This window comes from Meles meles, chromosome 3 (assembly GCF_922984935.1).
Source record: "Meles meles chromosome 3, mMelMel3.1 paternal haplotype, whole genome shotgun sequence".
NCBI lineage: Eukaryota > Metazoa > Chordata > Mammalia > Carnivora > Mustelidae > Meles > Meles meles.
The window spans coordinates 153909080-153932551 of record NC_060068.1 but is presented as its reverse complement, the minus strand read 5'-3'; positions in this window follow the sequence as shown (position 1 = coordinate 153932551).

Genomic DNA, 23472 nt, shown 5'->3' with positions numbered 1-23472 from the left:
TTTGGCTACTTCATTAGTTCAACAGTGTCATCATGGGCTATGTATTTATCTTTCTCTTCTACCTTCCACTAGGTGTTGAGCCTTGTTGACTATTCCCTTTACTGTTGCAAATTGCTTGCCCCTATTCAGACCACCTCCTCTTAAAACACTGCCTAAAGCTCAGAAAAGGAGAAGAAAGCACCTACTTTCCTTTTGGGTTTTTAAACCTGAAGGAAACCTTCCTAGAAAGCTTCCAGAAGATGCCTTCTCATATCTCTGACCTGAATTAAACCACATGACCAATCCTAAGCCAGTCACTAATGACAGAATGAAATAATTGTGTTGACTTAGACCAGTGGTTCTCAACCACTGGTGACATTAGAATCACCTGGAGACTTTAAAAACTATTGGATGCTGGGACCTATATCTGACTGATTAAATCATGGTCTTAGGGTGGGACGCAGTCACTGGATTTTTTTTTTTTAATTTTATTTCATTTTTTTTTCAGTGTTCCAAAATTCATTGTTTATGCACCACACCCAGTGCTCCATGCTATAGGTGCCCTTCTTAATACCCACCACCAGGCTCACCCAACCCCCCCCACCCCCTCCCCTCCAAAACCCTCAGTTTGTTTCTCAGAGTCCACAGTCTCTCAAGGTTTTTCTCCACCTCTGATTCCTCCAACCCACTTCTCTCCATCTCCCAGTGTCCTCCATGTTATTCCTTATGCTCCATAAGTAAGTGAAAACATATGATAATTGACTCTCTCTGCTTGACTTATTTCACTCAGCATAATCTCCTCCAGTCCCATCCATGTTGATAAAAAATTTGGGCATTCATCCTTTCTGATGGAGGCAAAATACCCCATTGTATATATGGACCATATCTTCTTTATCCATTCATCCGTTGAAGGGCATCTTTGTTCTTTCCACAGTTTGGTGACTGTGGCCATTGCTGCTATGAACATTGGGGACAGATGGCCCTTCTTTTCACTACATCTGTATCTTCGGGGTAAATACCCAGTAGTGCAATTGCAGGGTCATAAGGTAGCTCTATTTTTAATTTCTTAAGGAATCTCCACACTGTTTTCCAAAGTGGCTGCACCAACTTGCATTCCCACCAGCAGTGTAAGAGGATTCCCCTTTCTCCACATCCTCTCCAACACCTGTTGTTTTCTGTCTTGCTAATTTGGACCATTCTAACTGGTGAAAGGTGGTATCTCAATGTGGTTTTGATTTGAATCTCCCTGATGGCTAATGATGATGAACATTTTTTTATGTGTCTGTTAGCCATTTGTATATCTTCTTTGGAGAAGTGTCTGTTCATGTCTTCTGCCCATTTTTTGATGTGCTTATCTGTTTTGTGTGTGTTGAGTTTGAGAGTTCTTTATAGATCTTGGATATCAGCCCTTTGTCTGTAGTGTCATTGGTGAATATCTTCTCCCATTCCGTGGGTTGCCTCTTTGTTTTGTTGACTGTTTCCTTTGCTGTGCAGAAGCTTTTGATCTTGATGACGTCCCAAAAGTTCATTTTCACTTTTGTTTCCTTTGCCTTTGGGGACATGTCAAAGAAGTTGCTGTGGTGGATGTCAAAGAGGTTACTGCCTATGTTCTCCTCTAGGATTTTTTTTTTAAATATTTTATTTATTTGTCAGAGAGAAGGAGAGAAAGAGAGAGAGAGAGAGTGCACAGGCAGGCAGAGAGGCAGGCAGAGGGGCAGGCAGAGGTGGAGAGAGAAGCAGGCTCCCTGCTGAGCAAGGAGGTCATGCGGGACTCGATCCCAGGACCCTGGGATCATGACCCGAGCTGAAGGCAGCGGCTTAACCCACTGAGCCACCCAGGCGTCCCTCCTCTAGGATTTTGACAGATTCCTGCCTCATGTTGAGTCACTAGAATTTCTAAACCACTCCCCAGGTGTTTCCAATGTGCAGGCAGAGTTTAGAACGGTTAGTTTTGACCCATCAAGTTTCACCCACTTAGACTGTGAAGACAGCCACTTTTTAGGAAAATACAGTCACCTGATAATTGAGTGAAGTCAAGCTTTTGTTTAGCAGGGGTGTTGGGGTAAGGGCTGTTGGATAAACAGCTGTCATTCACAGGGCATCCCAATGCTTTATGGTTAATCATAATTACCTAGGCTTATACTCCCGGTGAGAGCTGGACTCTGCTCCACTTCTTTATAGCCTTAACAAGTTCTTATCTTAATGCCTTACACAGAGTAGGTGTTTAGTACATTCTTATTTGTTATTAATTGCCTGGTCAGTCTGCTGAGGGATTCATTAATGGAGTGAAATTCCTTCGCTCAGACATTTAAACCTGCCAGAAGGACTGCTTTCCCTCCCCCAACATCGGAGCCAGAGAGGACCTTGAAAGGTCCCGCTCTGCTCCTTGATTAGTGTATCTGCCTCTTGACCCCACTATGGTTTTATGTGACAGGGAAATTCCACACACCTGGCATGAATGCTTGGCCTGACCGGAGCCATGCCAGGAGCTGCTGCAACGTTTATGTGTGCCTGCTTTTGTCTTCAGGGTGGTAAGGGCTAAAGTTTGTCGCTCAGAGCTGACTTAGGCAAGTCAGCACTGGGGCTCTTTTGTGTGACAAATATATTTGGATGCATAACTGAGAAATTTTTCCTCCCTCTGCAGAGAACTTGGCATTTCCCTATCATGGTTAGAGAATAAGCATTTGAAGATTGACAAGGTGAAGAGATAGGCCGTCAACTGTAAATTAAGGGAATTGATGGGAAGGGCTGTTTGTGACATTAGAAGCACAGATCCTTTTTTCTTCAGCAAAATCCTGTGCAGAGCTCCTCATTCGAAACTCTTAAGAGAATGTTGAAGAAGAGAATGTTGCTCTGTGGGGGTTTAATTGGTATATTAACGTGTAAGTTGTTTCATTTGAGGCAGAAAAGGAGGAGGTTTTCTAAGAGCAAGGTCTAATCATTTGGAATTTTTTATTTTGAGGTAGGAGGAGGGTGTTCGATAGTTAATTATTACTGCCCTTGTAATGAAGTCTGAAATAAAGACATTGTACTCTGTTACATAAGACCCCATTCTTAATGATTGTTGCTTCTTCTCATTTCTTTCCTTTCCAAACTCATAATTAGTCCGGCCACCCTCTATTAATTACTTAGTTCTTGGTAACCTGAGACACTACTGGTAGGCTTGGACAGACTCAACTTCGAGGGCTGGCTCGCATCTACCAAGTGTTGGTATCAAATTCACTACACAACGAGCAGAAAGTGGTCATTTCTTTCCTATCATTCGCTCTGACCTGAAAAATCCTTGCATCACTATCACCTTGTAGATGAAAGATTTTGCAGACCTTTCATTTCAGGGAGAATTTTCTAGGGATTTGGGGAGTGGGCTGTAAATACATTGCCGTCTGTTTGAAGCCAGTGCTAACTATTAAGAGAAGTAGGTGAAGCCAGGTTGGTTCACTTTGGGGGCCCACAGCTGGCAGTGGCCTGAATGGTATTGATTTCTTTTTTGTTTTCAATAACGTTCTTTCAGAGCTCCACAAAGCCAGCCGTACAGCTTTACGGGGCCAGACTAGGAGCTAACGTTTTCTTTGCCAATTGCCTTTTCCTATAAATCTTGCAAAGACCCTTGCATGCTGTTTACAAAGATGCAGCATCTGAGCGCCAGAGCAAGGATCAGATTCTTTTTCCGAAACTTCATTAAGTACAACTTTCATCCTTCTTCCATGAAGAATTATTGTAAAAAGTGAAAACTCTACCACATGCGGCTAAAGAAGGAAGCTGTGGAGAGTGTGTGTTCCTGGGCCTGAGACAAGTGCCTTTAATTTGCCAAGTTGACTGTTGTCCAGGCTTCCAAAGAAAGGGTATAGCCCAGTTCCCAGTCCTCATCATTTCTTTCCTAAGAATTCCTATAAAGTGTAAAATGAGTATAAATATGTCTCAAATCTTAAAAAAAAGGAGGAAACCTCAGTTTTTCTTCCGCCAGTAAATCTCCTGTTGCTGATTGGTTGAACCCAGGGTGAGGAAGGACAAGCTGCGCACCAGAGAGTTTTCTAGATCCTGGCCACACCTGCTTGGTGAATGGGGTGACAAGGAGGGGAGAATTGTGATATTACTGTTTCTTCGTGGGAGGCAAGAAGAAGAGAGCACGACCAAGTGACTCCTCCTTTCCCCACCAGCAGCCTCCCTGCCTGGTTGTCTAATTCCTTAGGGTTTCAGGGAGGGATGTAATATACTAGTTCTTTGAGGATTTCTGAAACTCTGAGGGATTTGCAAGCATTTTGAACGTGGCTGTTCTCTGTTGCTATTGAGTCTCCTCATGGGGAGGACAGGGGTAGTCAGAGGAGGTGAGCTGCACCAAGTGAAGCTGAAGCTTGGGGAGCCCTGATAGGGAGCAGGCTGGTGGGCGTGGTCCAGGAGGGAGGCTGTACCCAGATTTTGGCCCTCCATGATGCTGCAGGTGATGGATGGATGACTTATTCAACTTTTATCCTCCTCTCTCAGTCTGGAAAATAGGGATCACTCCATCAAACTACTCAGGGTTTCCAGCATGTATGACTGTGTAGGCATTCGCCAATAGGAAATGTTGACTGTGCTGACTACGTGAGACTGGCTTCCCAGGTAGGGGTGCTCACCGAAACGCTTCCATTCACAAAGTTTTCACCAGGCCCTTCTAAGCCTTTTGGTCTAAATCCTGAATGTCCTGGCAAGACTTTTTATAGGTTTGGCTAGTTTGTTAGCTCTTAATGGCACTGTGAACATGTAAAATGAAGGCAGTTATGCATTTGGAGCTTTTTTGCTTGTGGAGAAGTCATGAATTAAATAGAAAAGAAATGGAAGAGATGTTTCACTTCCCAGAAACTTGGCCTTCTCCCTGGGTATTTTTTCCCTTTTGGGTGTCAATTGCATTCTGACTCTGTCAGTCAAAAGGAAATACACAGCATGCTAATTTGAAAAATCTTAAAAATAAAAAAAGGACAATCTTCATACATTTGCCTGTGGGTCAGATAGTCTTATCTTTTGGCTGACTCCAGTAGTTACCTTTTCTCCTGGAAATGTGCTACAGTCTTGTGTGATTCAGTTAGAAACAGGATTTCAATCCATTTGAACATTTTCTTTGGTGGTCTTGAATCATTGCAATTAAAACATGCATTTTCAGTTTGCAATGCAGTTTCTGTGGAGGTGGGCTGCTTTTCTCCAGTGTTTTCAGGATTCTTGCTGTCCCTTTTCTCTTTGCTTGGAGGGCAGAAGCCCCACCTTACCAAGGAACTTAAGAGCAGACATTATTGCAACCTTTTAAAAATGCTTGGAGCAGGATGAATGTCCACCGCATAGAAGGCTGAGCCCTGTGATTTCTTATTCCTGTACTTTATATGTAGCAAGGGACTTCCCTATCACTCCGGCTCCCCCTGTATGTCTGGGCATGCCCTCTTTTTATACTCAGTTTACTTCTAGCTGTGTGATCTTTGCTGCCACTGCCATTTTACCTCCAAGTCAGTTGGGGGAGTGAGATGGAGGTATAAGATAAGAAAATGTCCCATTCTATTCCCTTCCTGTCCTGTGTTCCTCTAAATAACAGGGTGTGCTGTAGTTGGCAGTTTCCAGGAAGTCAGAAGGTGGGAATAATGCTAATGGCAGAAATGTCCTGAGACACTTTAATGTCTCTTATTTTATCCAGCCACTGTGTCCCTACTTACACTTTGTATATCAAGGGCTGAATTTTAGGGTGGTAATGCAAATTCCTCCCTGACTATCTACAAGGCTGGTCACTACCTTGGATGCTCAGTGTGGGTCTAATCCAAGTAATTTCTCTCTTTGAGTCTCAAGACTTTTCTTCTGTCAGAGCAAGCAAGATCTTAGAGCCAGAGAACAACGGATCCTTGAATCATAGATTGTTAGAAATTTTGTGATTCATAGACTTTATGATTGTATATCTCTAAGTAGAATGTACTGAAAGTTCTCTAACGTTCATGCAGTAGATTTACATTTCTGTGGTATTCCACATACCATGCTATTAGGAGTAGTTAATGTTTTTCAATTTTACTGGTGAATGAGACATCAGAAGTGAATTAGTTATCAAGCCTGACCTGGACTTAGTGCAGGGAGTACCCTGAGAGTCTCTCTGGTAAATTTTATAGAGAAGGAACAGGGCTCTGAGAGGTTAAATGTACTGTCCAAGGTGGATACAGCCAGTTGTCAGGCGGAGCTAAGGTCACTTCCATGTGGCCTTGCTGCTCTTTCTTGCACCATCCTTTCTCCCTACAAGACAGTGAGGGCTTTATGCAACAATTACCAGGTTGAGACAGATCTCGATTCCAATTGAGGGAAATCCATTTTGTGTTTCACCAAAGCTTATGATATTAAAAAGAGCATAGAAATGCAAGTCTGTATTACTGTAAGATGCTAAGCAATATTGATACTTCTGAGGTGCTCTATGGAACACTTTTTGTTCATTATCATGGTCTGTAAGTCTTGCTGTATTTGAGGGAGCTGGTTGTTTTATGCCTTAAGAGTCGTGTAGTCTTTGTTAATCTATCTAAGTAGAATGTACTGAGAGTTGGGAGCCCTTCTGGGCATAAAGTTGAAGACTATTTCCTCATTTTTTTTTTCAGCCACTATGGCAGACAGTGCACACTTCCTTCCTTTCTTCTTTCCTTCCTTCCTTCCTTTCCTCTCTTTGCTTTCTTTTCCTCCTGCTTCTCCTCTACATCTTGTATTTATATCCTTCTCTTCCTCTGCTTCTCCTTCTTTGATGAGGAGTGGTTGGAAGTGAATTGTCAGGATGAAAGATGTAGGGTATGTTTATGATTCAGTCAATGATAATTTTGTTAAATCACTTTATTTGCTGGTACCCTAGACTAAACAAAACAAAACTGTAGAAAAAGAAGGTATATAGCAAAGTCATAAATAGGTATTTACCTGTGATTGTGAAATCCTCAGCTCCTAATGGCATTCTTATGAAGGAGGTGTGGTCTTGGATGACATGATCATAGGCTAGGTAAAGATTTGTATCTACTTTATTCCTGTATCTCCACAATTTGAAGATAGGATCTGGGACTCCTGAGGGTATATAAAGGGGCAGCAGAGTTATATAACATCCCTATATTAAAAAAACACAATCAAGCCAATCAAGGATGACATCTTCCCTGACTTTTCTTAGAGTCTAGACATGGTCTTATAGGAGTAATCTCAAATGGTGTAGGCCCGAGGGCAAAACTCCATTTGGATTTCATTGCTAAGACTTCTCAAAACAGAATTAATTCTGAACAGGCTGCAGTAGGAAAAGGAGTTAATACTAATGAGTTGGAAGAGTGTAACTAAGCTTGTAATGAAGGAAAACAAATATATTCCTAGAGATTAAAAGGCACTAATTTTCCCCATGAAAGGATGGATGGACTCAATCCTATTTTCAGCTAGGTTTATCACATAGAGGTGTATGTGTGTGTGTATGTGTTTCATCTTCTTTAGAAATTTTTTTCTTCTTTTTTAAGCTAATTCAGACCATATATGATAATATGGAAATAGTTCTAACCAAGATGGTTTTCAACAATTAAGGGCCTTTTAAGTATTCCCCTGGCACTATTGAGATTAAAGGTGCCATAATCATCCTAGGCCATTTGGAAATTGTAGTGACCAATTGTGTGGTAAGTATTTCCTTGTGAATTTATGGTTCTCATCAGATTTTAGAGCATGCCGATGGCTGAGGTGAGGGCCAGACTTGGAGCTTGACTGCTTCACTGCTCATGCGTAGCTTCCTTTCATCCCCCTTTCTAGTTCAGGAGCTCCAGAGTTTTTCAAAGGCCATTAAACTACACAATAGCATTCCTAACAGTCTTCCTAGAAGGAAGACTGTTTAGCTGAATTAGGGGAAGTCTCCTGAGGCCAGTGAAGTATTATTGAGCCATATCTGGCAGGACTAAAAGAACTAAGAGGGTTTCTTCTTCTTCCTCCTCCTCCTCTTCTTCTTCTTTTATTATTCCCTTTAAAAGGTAACCTGCACTGAGATTTGAGCCAGCTGACAGCAGTTGAGAAGTAGGACATCACTCATAAAACAAAAAGAGAGGAGGAGCCTGTGGGAGGTCACCCTTCAAAATATTGGGATAGACAGACCATTTGGTTGAATTGAATTATAAAAGGGAGAGTCTAAGAATTTCATAAAGTCCATTATAGGCTTTGGTGCTACTTGCTGAGTATATAATGTGTCAAATGGTAAGGGCTTGCTGGGGAGTCTGAAGGGATTCCCAGCAAAAGATAACAAAACTGGAAGATTTGCTACATGGAACAGTAAGGAGCAGATTGGGAAACCTTAACAACAAGGGAAAGTTGGGGTGGCACCAAGTGTAGCAGCACCATGTCATACTGAAAATATAGCATTATAGATAGATATCTGTGTGGGAGTATGTGTGCGCACACCGTTTGTGTGCAGACACCACAGATAGAAACATTTTTAACCTAACACTTAATGCTTACTGTGTACCAGGCACTGTGCTAGAGTTAGTGATTTGGATCTCACAAGACTTTGTCCTCTGAGTATTGCTGTGCTTTCTGTAAACAGGCTTGATCTGTGGATGCAGGATTACCCTTGTTTGCCCACAAGGGCAAAAAAAACAACAGAACAAAACAACACAAAAGCTAGAAGGCATATAAGCCCATAGGATTACTATGGGAATCAAGGTAAGTACTATGGTCAACCTCATTTTATAGAACAGAGAGGAGTTAAAGATTTTGCCTAAAGTCACACAGTTAGAGAGTGGACTTGGTGGGATTTGAACCTGGGCCGTGTGGGTCCAGAACATGGCTGCTGAACCATGGTAGTACTCTCCCTCTCTACAGGCACTTCTTAGTCCTTCTGTTTGTTATCATGCCTAAATGCACATAAAAGAATGTTTAGGGGAATGGATAAATAATTTTGGAATGTTCCTGTGAGACAACACCATGAAGCTGTTAAAAATAATATTCTCAAAGAATGTGTATCAATACTTAATGTTAAGTGGAAAAAGCAGGCAACAGTTCTGTGTTGTACTTTGATGTCAATTTGGTTTTTTAATGATTATAAAGGGAAAAAAGTGGAGACCATCTAACTGTGTATCAGTAGAACAAATACACTGTGGCTTCATCATACAATGGAAAACCACATCTAGTTCAGCAGAATGAAAGCAATGTCCATGTATCAGCATGGATCAATTTTAAAACATACTGCTCTCTGAAAAAAGCAAGGTACAAAAGGATGCACAATTTTACGCAAAATTTTTAAGTATACAAAAGAACATACATTGTTATGGAATATGTGTAAATTTGTAGTAAAAATGTGAAAATATGCACAAGATCTCTACCCACTTCAGCTTGAGGATGGCACGTCCTAGGTTTCTGTTAGGGAGGGGAGAGAATTAGATGGGGGTTGAGTTTTAGCTGGAACCATTTTATTTTTATTTATTATTAATTAATTAATTTATTTATTTGACAGAGAACACAAATAGGCAGAGAGAGAGAGAGGAGGAAGCAGGCTCCATGCTGAGCAGAGAGCCCGATGTAGGGCTCAATCTCAGGACCCTGGGATCATGACCTGAGCCAAAGGCAGAGGCTTTAACACACTGAGCCACCCAGGTGCCCCACCATTTTATTTTTAAAGAAAAGAGAGGGAACTGAAGCAAATACAGCAAAATGTTAACATTTGTTAAGCACTCAGGGTGGGATATAGGTTGTTTATACTACTTTCTGTATGTCTGAAATATTTTTGTAATTAAAAATTAATGTGTATGTAAAATACATAAATATTATGGAAAAGACTAGGAGATAGGCATCAAAATATAATCCGTGATTATTGTTGGAAGATTATGAACAATTCTTATTTTCTTCCTTAAGTTCTGTATTTTCCAAACTTTCTATAGTAAGTATGAGATGAGCAATAAAAACAGTAGATGGCTTTTTAGAAGGTGGCAATATTATAGGCAGAGTGCTGTATTAGAAGACAGACTCTTCCCTGTGTATTGGATGACTCAGCTGCTCTGAGATATAGTTTCCTCATCTGCATGGTGGTGGTGGTGGCGGTGGTGGGCTTTCGGGTCTGTTGGAGATGGACTGCACTTTCCCTACAGGACTGATTTTTCTTGGTAGCCTTGGTGTCTAGTTGGGCATGTGACTAACTCTTGCTAGTGGAATGGGAGGGGGCAGTTAGGAGTAAGCATACTTCCTCTGAGGTTTCTCTATTTTTCTGCTGGCTGGATGGTCTGGGATGTCTTGGAAACCCTTTGTTGAGACGGTGGAGCCATAGTGTGAAAGAAGCCTAGAATCCATGTGTCTCCACTTAGACAAAAGTGGCTTAGCCAAGGACACACACATTGGATTTTGTGAGAACAGTAAGAACTTTTAGGGCTCTTTGTTATAGCAGATAGCCTACTCTGACCATTATAGGTCTCATCTCCAAGGTCCTTTCAAATTTAATATTCTGTGAGTGCAAAGAGTTCCTTCATTTCAAGTTGTGTCTCCATTTGTTTGACTCTTAATGAGGTTCACTAGTCTCAGGGACAAATTAATTTAAGCCATCAATTTGGATATGTCCAAAAGAAAGAAATTATATAATAATAAGTGACAAGAAAAGATAAAGAATAGCAGAATGCAGCCAGGGAATCATCTAAAAGCAAGTAAATTTGGGATGTGAACAACTTGGACTGTTATGAGGAAAAAGACCTACACATCTTTGATCTCTTTATAACCTCCTATTTTCATATATCACAGGCACTTAATCAATACTGTTGGATGAATGAATGAAGGAATGGACGGATGGGAAGATACCATTGAGTTCTTATGGTCACATACCTTGAGAAGAGCTATGGTCTGAATGTATGTTTCTTCAAAATTCATGTTGAAATCTTAACACCACCCCCCCCCCCAAACTGATGGTATTAGGAGGTGGGGCCTTTAGGAGGGGCTTAAGTCACTAGGGTAGAATCCTCATTAAGGGGATTAGTGCTTTTATGAAAGAGGCTCCAGAGAGACTCCAGCCTCTTCTACCATGTGAGGACAGAGTGAGGAAGTGCTGGCTAAATCAGGAAGAGAGCGCTCACCAAAACCCAAGCATGCTGTGGCCTTGATCTCAGACTTTCAGCCTCCAGAATGGCGAGAAGTAAATTTCAGTTGTTTATAAGCTACCCAGTCTGTGGTACTTGTTATCATGGCCTGAATGGACTAAGACAAGAAGCCAGTGCTGCTCAATTTTCCGGATTGTAGTCAGCCGGCTCTCAGTTCTGGAATGCATCGGTGTTGCCCTTCAGTTTGGTCCAGGGAGTAAGAACACGTGCTCTGGGCCTGGAGGAGTCAGGCAGCCTGGGTTAGTATCCTCTATGGCTCTGCCTCTTCCTATTCCTTAGCTTTCTTAGGTATAGAATAGGGACAAAAGTGCTATAAAACTCCCGGGGCCATTTTTGAGGATGAAAGGAGTTAACACAGGTGAAGCACTTAGCATAGACTTGACACAAAGTTGAGTAACTTGGAATTATGACATGAATTCACAGTAACCCTAAGTTAAATCAAGATGGGACTCCCCCCATCCGTAACCCGTTCTGCCCCAGACACACTGTCTGAGCCAGAATGATGTGGGCCTTGACAGGAGGTAGTGTTGCATTAGTAATGTGCTTCAAATTTGCCTTATTAAACATCACTAAGTCATATTTTCTAAGTAAGCCGTGGCTCTTGTGTAGCAGAAGCGTTGGCAGGAGGTGAATAGTTCCGTAATGCAGATGTCCCTCAGAGTAACATGGAGTGAATTAGAGAAGGTGACTCAAGTTCCTGAGTTTCATTTTCTCATCAGTAAGACTGGGGAAGAACACCTACCTATTGTGCAGGTTACTGTAAGGCTGAAATTCAAACAATGTTCCCAAAGTTTGGTTTCTGGCTCAGAGTAGCCTGGATGTCACACTTGCCCCTCCATGTCACCTCTTGGAAACCCAGCCCTGCCTGAAGGTCAGAATATATGTCTCTAGTTTTTATTCAGAACACTGTGGTTCTTGTTAAAATTCACATATATTTGGGGGAAGATTTATTTATTTATTTCACTCCCCCAAACACCCATTTTCTTGAAGGGAAATTGAATCTGTCTGGTTTTGATTCATTTACACTCAACTTGTTAGTATTGTTTTATAAGCACCAGCAACATCCAAGTAGCCCTTGGAACATTGTTTCAAAAGCTGCATTTTAAATGCAGAAAGTTTATTTTTCTTTCTTCTTTTTTAAAAAAGGAGACTGGACTTTAGCACCAGTTTGCATTTATTCTGAGTATATGACTGGATTCCAACAAATTTGGTAAAAAAAATACACTTTGCCATTCCTGGTTTTAAAATTTCAGCTCAATTTAATTTACCCTTGTAAAAAGTTTTCATATTCCAAGCCAAGAGAATGTTTGTGTGTTCTGTTGCTATTTTGCTGGATCATGAGATTGTCACCTCTTTGAGACTTTCGGTTTGCCTCTTGAATGAAAAAGAAATGAAGACCTTTCCTGCATATTTGCATGGAATTGGCTTTCTGTTGATCCTGTCTTCATTGATTTGGTAGAGGGTTTGGTGGAAATTGGTAAGAAGTTTCATTCATGGTAGTCAGACATGAGAAATTACATATAATTATCCAAACCTGTATTCAACAAGAGGAAAAACAGAAAGGAGTTAGACACTCCCCTTGGAGTGGAGGGTTTCTCAGAGGTTTCTAATGAGTAGGACACCAGTCCTCCGCTCTACTGTATCATTTTACCCACCAAGCTGGTATAGTAAACACAACCTCAAGACAATGCCGTTTACTTTCCATTGTGCAGTAATAGGCTTCATCTGCTGCTTCTAGGCTCACAATTGTTCATTGTTCATGCTGCTTCAAGGTTGAGAAATTGAATTTTCTCTCAGGTTCCCAGGAGAAATAGGAAGACTGAAAACAAACAAGAAGCTAATTTCCACATGTGTAGCAGCTACTTCGTTTGTAAAGGGTCTCAAGTTGTGTATTTTAGGAGATGAATTTGCAACAAGTTCGATTTTTGTGTAAATCTCAGAAAGGAAATGAAATCTCTTGAATTTACATTCAAGTGTTTGAGATACAGATGGGCTTTCTGGGAAGACTTGGTGAGCCTGACCACGTATTTCCAGCTGGACAAGGAAGATGTATTTCCAATTTCCTAAGAGGAGCAGTCAGTTTTAGCCCTCCAGTCTGCTACTGTCTTGAGGCAGTGCATGAAATGTCACCGATGATTTTTATCTCCACCTTGACTGAGAGGATTTTAAGCTATATAAGGGAGACCCATTAAGTATCAAATCAGTTTTCTCTAAACTATACTCCAATTTTCATATAGCCAAAACAGCCACAGAAGATATGGTGAAGGTGGTAAACAATCTTTGCAACTCTTCCTTGTGTAATTTAACAAGGCGGGTGGAACCCAGTGAGAACCTGCCTACCCAAAGCAAATGTGTCCACTGCAAGCAAAAAGGTGGGAATGAAAACCTCCGAAATACTAACAGAGGTGGGATCTGGGGGAGTGGGATTATGTTTATGGTTGTCTGTTTTCTTTTTCTTAATTTTCTGAATTTTTATGTAATGGATGTGTATGTGCAAGTATCTGTATATATCTTAAAAGTTTTTATTTACCAAAAAACATGAGCAAATGTTTGTTTTAATTAAATATTTAAATTTTTATTTAATTAATTAAATTTAATTTATTAATTTATTTTATTTTATTTATAATAAATAATATATAATATATAAATAAATATAAATAATAAATTGATTTAATTTATTTAATTAATTAAATTTAATTAATTAAATTTTAATTTTAAATTAAATAATTAATATCAATGAAATATACTAATAAATTAGTATAGCAGTGTATAGAATGAACTGTACAGGTTCTTTTCACTCATCCTCTAGCACACTCTGCTCTCTAGAGATCACAGTTGGTTTTGTCTGTAAACATCCAGACTTTTCTCTGTTATATAAGTGCAATTGTTAGAATTATATTGAAGGAATGGGACTCTGTGGAGAAAAGTTTCCCATTGCTGTCTCTATAAAGATGATATGCAGGCTCATTCTAACTTTCTTGGACACTCATATATATAACAGTTCCTCCAATCCTTTCAAGTCTCAAACATAGTCCCTAGGCTCTCTGGCTTTCTTTGCACACAGGGGGTCCACCACCTTGAGGGCATCCTCTGACAAAAGATGCAGGTGCTGTCGGAGAGAATGAAAGCTCACCCCCGCAGCAGGTGTGTGAATATGATCAAGAGATGGGAAAGACATGAGTGGCGAGTACTGAAAGCATCTCTACAAGTGGGGCCCCTTTTAAAATGGTCCTGGCGGGCTCCTTTGCCTCTGGTCCAGAGGGAACACAGATGCAGCCTTGCTGCCGCTTTTCAGAGGAGTGCAGTTGCTACAATGCAATGCACTTAATGCTTGAACCTCCCTATGCTTCTGGTTCCTGCCTCTTACCAGTAGATGAACTTTGGTTATGAATCAGTCTGGACCTCTGTAGACTCCAGCAGTCTGAGCCATCTCCTTGAAACCATTGTCAGTTGGACTGAGGTAAAGGTGGAAACACCGCCATGCCTAAACAAATCATTCCAAAGACATTCTCTTAGCCTTGTCAGTTTCAGTCCTTTTTATGCCCTTGAGGTGGGTGATGGGCGAGTGGTTGCTGTAGATCCCTCCTTTGCCAAGGGCTGTCTAGGTGGTCTGGCAACTCATTTTGGAGTGTAAAAGTATTAATCACCTCCTGCTTTGTTCTGAATCTTTGAGACACTAGACAAAGCTAAAAGATTCTCATTTTAACATCTTATTATAGACCTAGAGATTTATTTTCCATAAATTGGAACATATTAATGTTCTGTACATTGCTGTCTGAATAACAGTCTTTTCATATTAGATGATGTTGAGCTGCCTCATTCATTTTTTTTAAGATTTTGTTTATTTGACAGAGAGAGATCACAAGTAGGCAGAGAGGCAGGCAGAGAGGGAGGGGGAAGCAGGCTCCACACTGAGCAGAGAGCCCGATGTGGGGTTCGATCCCAGGACCCTGAGATCATGACCCGAGCTGGAGGCAGAGGTTTAACCCACTGAGCCACCCAGGTTCCCCATGCCTCATTCATTTTAATTGCAGCAAAGTATCCTATCAGGTAGATAAGCTATAGTTTAACCATTTCCCTACCGATGGGCTGTTTCCTATTTTTGGACCTTATAAAAAATGCTGCTATAAATATTTTTGTATTTACATATTTGTTTTGCATGTGTGTACTCATGGTAATCTTTCTCTAGAATAGGGGCTTAGAAATGGAGAAGGTATGAAAGGGGATGTACCAGGAAGATGTTGCTAGATTGTGCCAGAGGAGAGCTGTATGAATGCTTACTTTCTCCAACAGTGCCTCAGAGTACCCATTTCCCCGTAGCCTCACTAAATATTTTCAGTGGTTTTAATAGTTGCCATTTTTAGAGGCTAGCAGTGATCTCATTATTATTTTAGTCTGTATTCCCTTCGTTACTAGTGAGGTGAGCTATTTTTCCTCATGTTTGTCCATTTGTATCTGCGCTCCTTGGATTGCTTGATCACATATCCTTCTCCAAATCAGGATTCTAAGGTCTTTTCCAGGTCCTTGTAGTTATAAACAAGAGTAAAATGTCAGAATGGTAAATGAGAGTGAGGATGTAGAAACTTGGTGAGAACCTGGGCCCAGCTCCGTGAGGACAAGAAATAGCAAAAATTCTACCACTCAGATTTTATCACTTTCTTGCAAGTCTGAATCTGAAACACATGCTACCTTTTCCCTCAAATTGACACGTATAGCTTGATTAGCAAAATTTCAACTGATTGCTTGTGTTACAGAACATGAGCAAACTTTGACTCTTCAGCCTAAGTAGTTACCTTTATGGCTTTTTGTCTCTTGGCCTTTATTTCACACATATTACTAAAGGCATATTGGGTTTAAAGAAGAACCATAGGAGATTATTTAGGAACACCTAGCAGCCATGGCAACATGCCTTTAAAAGGGGCATGTACTCTGCTAAAAAATATTCCACTTACAGGTAATGACATACATTTGCCAAACAGCTCCAAGCTAACCCAAGAAAGAATAGACAGATGGTTTGAGGCGTGTCAGGAATAGGATTTACAAAATAAGATTATGGTTATGCTGGAAAGTAATAGCAATCATTGTAAACAGATGGAACAGATTCACTTTTTGCCATGGGGCAGAGGAAGAAAGGGGTTTTGCATTGCTACATGTGAATTAGAGTTGGCTCACCTATACACATAGCTCTCAGGGGTTTTGCAGATTTTGTAGGCACTTGTATAGGTCACATGACTGGGCCTTCAGTTGGGTATCTTTAGATCCAAAGCCGGGGAACTGCATTCTCATTCATGGGTTGGCCCTGTTTGGGTTGTGTCAGGCATACTAACTGACATCATTTTCTACATGAACATAAGTACCACATCACTTGAACTGTTAGTTGAGAAGACGTCAGAGAGAGCCAGCCTGTTTTATTTCTGAATGTGTATTCTTGGCTGCATGAATTAGATTTATAGCAGAGGAAGGCACAGAACACCTCCCAGTTATGATTGGTCTGTATTTGCTCTGTCTGTATCCTCGACCTTAAAGGTATAATGAGTAAGTCTGCCTCTGCCATGAATTTAAAAATCTCAGATCTCTCCTTTTCAGTTCAACTAAGAATTTGGAAAGATAACGCTCCCTCCTGGGAGTATCTTGGCATTTTTCAAGAGAAAAGAAAGAGGGGTTGCCAATGGGGATCTGCTGATGATGGCATAAGAGAAAGGTGGTCAAGAAGGAAGACTAGAGATCCTAGACCTTGGGATTCAGTTGAGGCTCCCTTGCCTGGTTAGATACTGTCCCTGTGTAATAAAAGGGTGGAATTTGGCCTTTAAAATACATTTCCATTAGTCCTAGAGTTTAACGGCTAGTTCCTAATGGCAGCCTGCCGCAAAACATGTGAAGCCTCCAAGTTGGCAAAGTTGATCTCTGACTAATGGGGAAAATTACCCAATGAGAATTAGTAATCTTGCATCACTGATCAAAATTCTTACATTACCTTTCATGTGGGTAACAGAACAAGACTTCCAAAAGGAGACGAGACTGGTTTTAACATGGCCTGTTGGTCACTGCGACAGGAAATATTTAATATGAATCAGGCTCATTTGGAATATTTTTTGTCTTGATCTTGAGGTTTCCAGGTATTAGTATTATTGAACACTTATTTAGTGTTCTTATGTACTGAAAAAAATGTGCCCACTCATCATTCCTGGATAGATACATTTGCCCTGATTTGGCTCTGTCATGCTCTTTTATTTGTACCAGATTTTTTTAGTGTAATACTTTGGAAGTTAGGGAGTGTCTCTTAATGTTAAACTCAGAAAAGCAGATCTGACCAGCTATCCCAAAGAGTGTTGCTATCATAGGCTGAACTGATCACCAGTGGATTCTGGAATGGGAGGATTAACAATGACATAAAATGATCTAAATACAGATTACACAATGATGACCCTTTGGAAGGGGGCTTGACCCAGAGCTATATGTGTCCTCAGAGTTGGGGCTTAGATATCATTTCCTTGGGACTTTGGATGGCTTGATGTGGTCAAAATGATTTAAAAATGTTCAGTTAGGATGGTGTTAGAAGATGGCATAGTTTAAGAACAGATGCGTCAACAGAAGCAGTAAACTTGCCTTCCTCATCACTGATGTCAGAAATGAGAAGGTGCAGGATGGAGGTGAGTCAGCTTCTTTATCTTGTCTTTCTGGACTGTATTGAGAAATCTTGCTTTTGTCCATTTGCTACTCTGTCTTTTGGTAATAATAATAACTGAGCAGAGGAAGATGTAGTTGTGGCTTTCTGACCCTTCTCTAACCAGGGCAGTAAATATAATGACAATAGTGAAGACACTTGAGAATGCTTCCTTATTTATCTCTCCATGGGAAGTCATAGGATTGAATAGAGCTTTCATTTAGTGGATTCCTCTGTGGGAATACTTACAAAGAATGCCAAAACCACAGGGTCTGTCCTGGTCAGGGGCTGCACATCTAACCCCAAGTAACTGGGGGATCCCAAGCAGACTAAAGAACTAGATGGGACTGTCTCTTCATTATTTGTTTTTAAGGGTTATATGAACTGCATACTTAGGATGGATTTTTCGGGACACAAGCTGCACAAAGTATAGGCTAAGAAATGAGTCAGAATCAAGATCAGAATGAGGGTAAGGTGAATTCCAGCAAAATGCTCTCCTTTCAACAATCTTACTGCAAAGTCCAAATGGCCACGTTGAACACCTGCATGATATACAGGAAGCATGGTGTTTTGGGACCCTTTCCCCTACACACACACACACACACACACACACACACACACACACACACACTCACTCAGCACAAACCTGTCCATTCTGTGAATCAAGATTTCTTAGGGGATATTGGTGAGTCTTAGATCAGTGTGTTCATCATGCAAACCAGATTGCACACTAGAATTATCTGGGGATATTTTTTGGGGGGCGGGGGAAGACCAGTTTCCCTTAACTTCAACTCAGACCCAATTAAATCAACATCCTCAGGGCACTGAAAAAAAAAAAAATTAAAGCTCCCCATGTGATTTAATGTGTGGCCAGTGTTGAGAACCATTTTCTTGGATAGCAGCTTGCTGAGATGGTTACATTGACACTCTTTTCTCTCTTCCAGATGTACTTCCATTAGATTCTAGGTTCCTTGAGGGCAGGACTGCCTTATATAGCTTTTCGTTTTCCAGAACATCCATCTTTCAGGGAATAATTGTTTCATGAATGGCTCTAAACCAGAATGGGGACCCAGTTCTAGTGCTCTTCCCTTCATTAGCTGGGTATCCCAACGGAAGGGTAGTCAGATAAAATACAGGATGCTCAGTTACGTTTGAATTTTAGATGACCAATGAATGATTTTTTAGTATGCATACTTCCCATGCAGTGTTTGTATATGAATTTTTATTTGCTCAGTTTGGCCTCCTCGTTATATGTCTTCTTGGTCTCGGACTATTCACTCATAAAATGAGGAATGCAGTCTTCAGAGATTAAATTATTTCATTTGAAAGAAAAAAATTGTAAGAATCCAGAATCAATGTTAAACATGATGAATTTAAATTGAGGTATAGCTAATTCTTCCTTCCCATTTAGGATTTGCAAAACAGGTTCTTAAATGGTGTGTCTGGGTATACATAATGGTGACCAGGCCAGCAAACAGGGTTATAATAAAAGTACTTCTTTTTCTCCATTTAATGATGTTTGTTTGGATTTCAAGACACTCTTACAGGTTAGCACCAAAATGTAGTCTTTTCAATTTCTGTAAGAGCTGAGATATTTGATTTTGAAAAGCCTTCTCTCATCTGTTTCTTAATTTCCAAGGACACAGAGGGTGTCTAGTCCACTTAGTTGAGAACATTATTTTTTACAAGCAAATAGAAATTTTTGTATTTTTCAGACTAAACTTCCTCATTGTGTATGTGTGGTACATTTGTGTCTGTGAAATTTTGTCCCATTTCATCAAATGATGCAACATATAACAACTTTTGGAGTTCTAATACTTCAGTATACAGTATTTATTATGTATTTATTAAATTGTATTTGCCCCTATACAATTGCCCAGTGCTAAGATTAAGGGAATAGAGTTTGCGTCCTAAGGCAATTTCTTTGTAAACTGAAGAATCATTAAAATTGGAATTTCCAAATGAATTTTTCCATGTGTTAAACTTCATGGAATGGAGTAATGAGTCAGATGTCCGGGAAGGTAATTAGCAGTGTTCTTTTAAAAACAACCGTAGTGTTTGTGAGGCAAAGACGTTCCGACTTTCACCCAACATTAATTTAATAATGTGGGGTCAGGAAAGCATTCAAAGTCTGGTGGAGGTACACTCTTTAAGGTCACCAGAAAGAAATTTGAGGAGTTTTTGGTCCAAAACTGAAATTGTGTGAATTTTACAATATGGTCAACATTAAAAACAGAAGAAATATTAAACTGTGAATGTTTACAAAATGAATGTTGTAATATCTAAAAGAATCTGCCATCTTAACGTGATTTTAATGGCAAGGTCAAATGGTCAAAATAGAGGTCACTGAAATCTGCCAGATTTGGATTTCTTTCCTGTTTTCCAGTCTCTCTTCCCACCTTCACCTAGAACAATCAGGGAGCACACACTTTCTGTTTACTCTTATTCCAGTTGGGATCCTCAGTGAGCAATTTGTATCCCAACTTTCTCAGAAAACCATTTTTTGTGTTCCTCTCCCTGGTGTTCCTTGGGACCAGACACCATATTAGACTACGACAGATCCTGCCTTTCTTGTGGCAGATCAACAAGCTTCTCAAAAGATGCTCATCCTTGTTATTTGTTTTATTTTAGTATCCGCACTTCTAGTAAATTCTAGTAAATTCTAGTAAAACACATTATTATGCAATAGTGTGTGCTAAGCCTTATGCCGAGCATTTTATATGCATTCTTTTTTGATCTTCAGAATAGTCTCATGCTGTGGGCATAATTATTTTGAATTACAGATGAGAATTCTGAGGTCTACAGAAGTGGAACACCTTTCCTAAGGCCACAAGGGTATTAAATAGAACTGGTAGAATTTGAACCCAGGACTCTGGAATTCCTGACCACTATGTTATAGTAAAATGCTAGTTTTATAATAAGAGTGACTTCATTTATTAAATAATAATGACTATTGTTATAACAACATTTATTTAGTACTTGCAGTTTGTCAGGTGTTATGCTAGGTGTTTTATCAGTCCTCTCCTTTGTACCATTATGTAAGTTAAGTAAGATTGTATCTTTTCTACAGAAAGGCGAGTGAGACTCAAAGTATAACCTTTTCAAAGTCACACAGCTGAAAAGAAGCAGACCCAGGAACTCAAACCAGAAGTGTTTATCTTTAGACCCTCACGCTCTTCTCTCTTCATCCCTCCTTTTTGGGATGTGACAGTCTAGAAGGGTTTGAATCCAAAAGGCCTCTTTCTCCATTACTGCCCTCCTGTCTGCCCTCCTCCTTCCCTTCCTAGTTCGAGGCTGGAGTGGAGCCACTGCGGAGGTACTGCTTGCCTTATTGAATGTGGCACTAATGCTGCCTATTCTGAAACACACCGAATTGGATATCCAAGATGGCATCCGCTGCCTTTGAAATGAAGCCATCTTTCCTTTGGACTCCTTGAGTGAGGCCATTGTTATCAGTGAAGACACGCTCAAAGGCCATGCTAAAGGAAAAACACTCGGCCTTATAGGAGCTGAGGTTAATGACACAGTTGAAACTGTGTTATGGAAATATCAACTCAAAGATTTGATCCTGAAGAGAAGGAATCCAGTCTTCACAAAAGGAAAATGGATTAGCAAGTGGCATTTAAAGATAATGTGAATCTTACAAACTTGGTTGGTAAAGATGGGGTACGTAGGAGTAGACACGGGGTATGGTGACCGTGTGTCCTGGTTTATGCCTGTTTTATCTCAACATAATCGGTCATTACCACCCACTTTTACTCTCAAAAATGTCCTGATTTGAAAAATTATAAGGGTACCCTACATAAGAGAATAAATGTAAATGCTGTCGGGTTTGTTCGTTCATTTATTTATTCATTCAACAAAGATTTATTGAGTGCCTACCTACACCGTACCAGATGGTGTGCTAGGGAAGTAAAACAGGTAAGGTCCTGTCCTCACCGGATAGGAACATCTAGTTAGACAAAGAACTAAATACATTTTTACGGGATGTGGTAGGAATTAAGAGAAAAAATGGCTGTGAAAAAGAACACAGTGTCTTCTCTGGGGAAGTCTAAACATGGGGAACGCGAAGGAACAAGAGGGGCCAGCCATGGGTTATGCCAGTGCTAGTCAGACTGATGAAACTTCAGGAATGCCTTGAGGGGTGATTGAGCTAAGTATGTTCCAGGACCTAAAAGAATTGAGAGTTAGGGTCGAACTTTGGGAATGAGAGGAGGTTTTAGGAGGAAGGGAGGCGGCTTGTTAGTAGAATCGTGAAAGGTATTTAGGGGACAGGTGTTTCGCTGAGCCAGGTCCATGGTGGGTTTTTCAGGTTTTTTTTTTTAAAGATTTATTTTATTTTATTGGACAGAGAGAGACACAACAAGCAGGGGGAATGGGAGAGGGAGAAGCAGGCTTCCTGCTGCACAGGGAACTCGATGTGGGGCTCCATCCCAGGGCCCTAGCATCATGTTCTGAGCCAAAGGCAAATGCTTAATGACCAAGGCACCCCACATAGTGGGTTTTTTGAGCAGCAGGTGTACTAGATGGACTAGTCTATAAGATCCTTTGAAAAACCAATGGGAGAACACACTAAAAGCTGCTGGGGCAGGAAAAAGAAGTTGCAAGAGATGGTTTCCAGTTTGATGCTTCTTAGTAGAGGGCTCGGATTTGAACTGGTGCCTACCCTGAGTCCTAAACCTGCTACCTATTGTTTATGCACATGCTCTGACTGGCTAATTAACAATTAAAAGAACCAAGCTATTGCTTTTGTGATGGAAATCAATAGTCTTTCCACAGGGAAGATATGTTTTTGTTTCATCTAAGATTGGAGGTCAGAGTAGGAGGTTATGGCCGACATGCCAAAGTATAGTCTTTTAATGACAATAATTGTAGTTTGAGTGTTCCTTAACATACGAAAAAACTATTGTATCACAGGGGCTCAATTCTGATACTTCCTCTCCCCTCATCTCTTCCCTTCTCCACCAGTTCTCATCCTCAAATTGCATGGGGAATTTTGAACCAAATTTCAAATAAATAGGATCCACGGGAACATTACAGCTGCATTTCAGATATATGGTAAGTACATGTAGAGTTACACTAAGATTCGATTTCTGGATTGAAATGCCATCTTATTCCTTAGAGCTGGCTGATATTTAGGAAGAAATGCTAGTGATTTGCCATGTGTCTGAATACGGTAGAACTAGTGACGGCTTCGCCCCTTCCCTCCTGTTTTCAGTGCCCTCCACTAACCCATGTGGTTTCTTGTTGCAAACTCAAAAAGGGGCCTCTCCCTCTGGGCAGAAGCATCCATGTGCCAGGGTGCACATTGGACAAAATGAATGTGAACTGCACGTCAGCCTCTACTCATCCTCTTGGCTGGGCGCTATTGTGCAGTGAACAACCTGTACAGTGATATATAGCTTCCCCGACCACCTATCGCTGTGGTTCCAAACATTTGGAAGATCTTTGCTCTAGTCAAGAATAGCAAAGAAATAGCAAAGAAACTTTTTGAGATCCCTAAAAGATCTGAGTATCTGCTTATGAAGCCCCGAGTTTTACCACTTTGGTTTTGGTCTCTTGGATTATACTTTCTTTGATTTGCTCTTTGACCTCACTGATACTTTCTTGGGTTTTTTTTTGGGGGGTGGGTAGGATGTGCATTCTCATGACAATATTTTTTTAAATCTACTAAATTGGAAAACTGGTTAAACTTTGTTCAGCTTACAGTAATTCTATGTTTTATCTGTTTGTATACGGTTCCTGGGGAGTCCACTCCTGGAA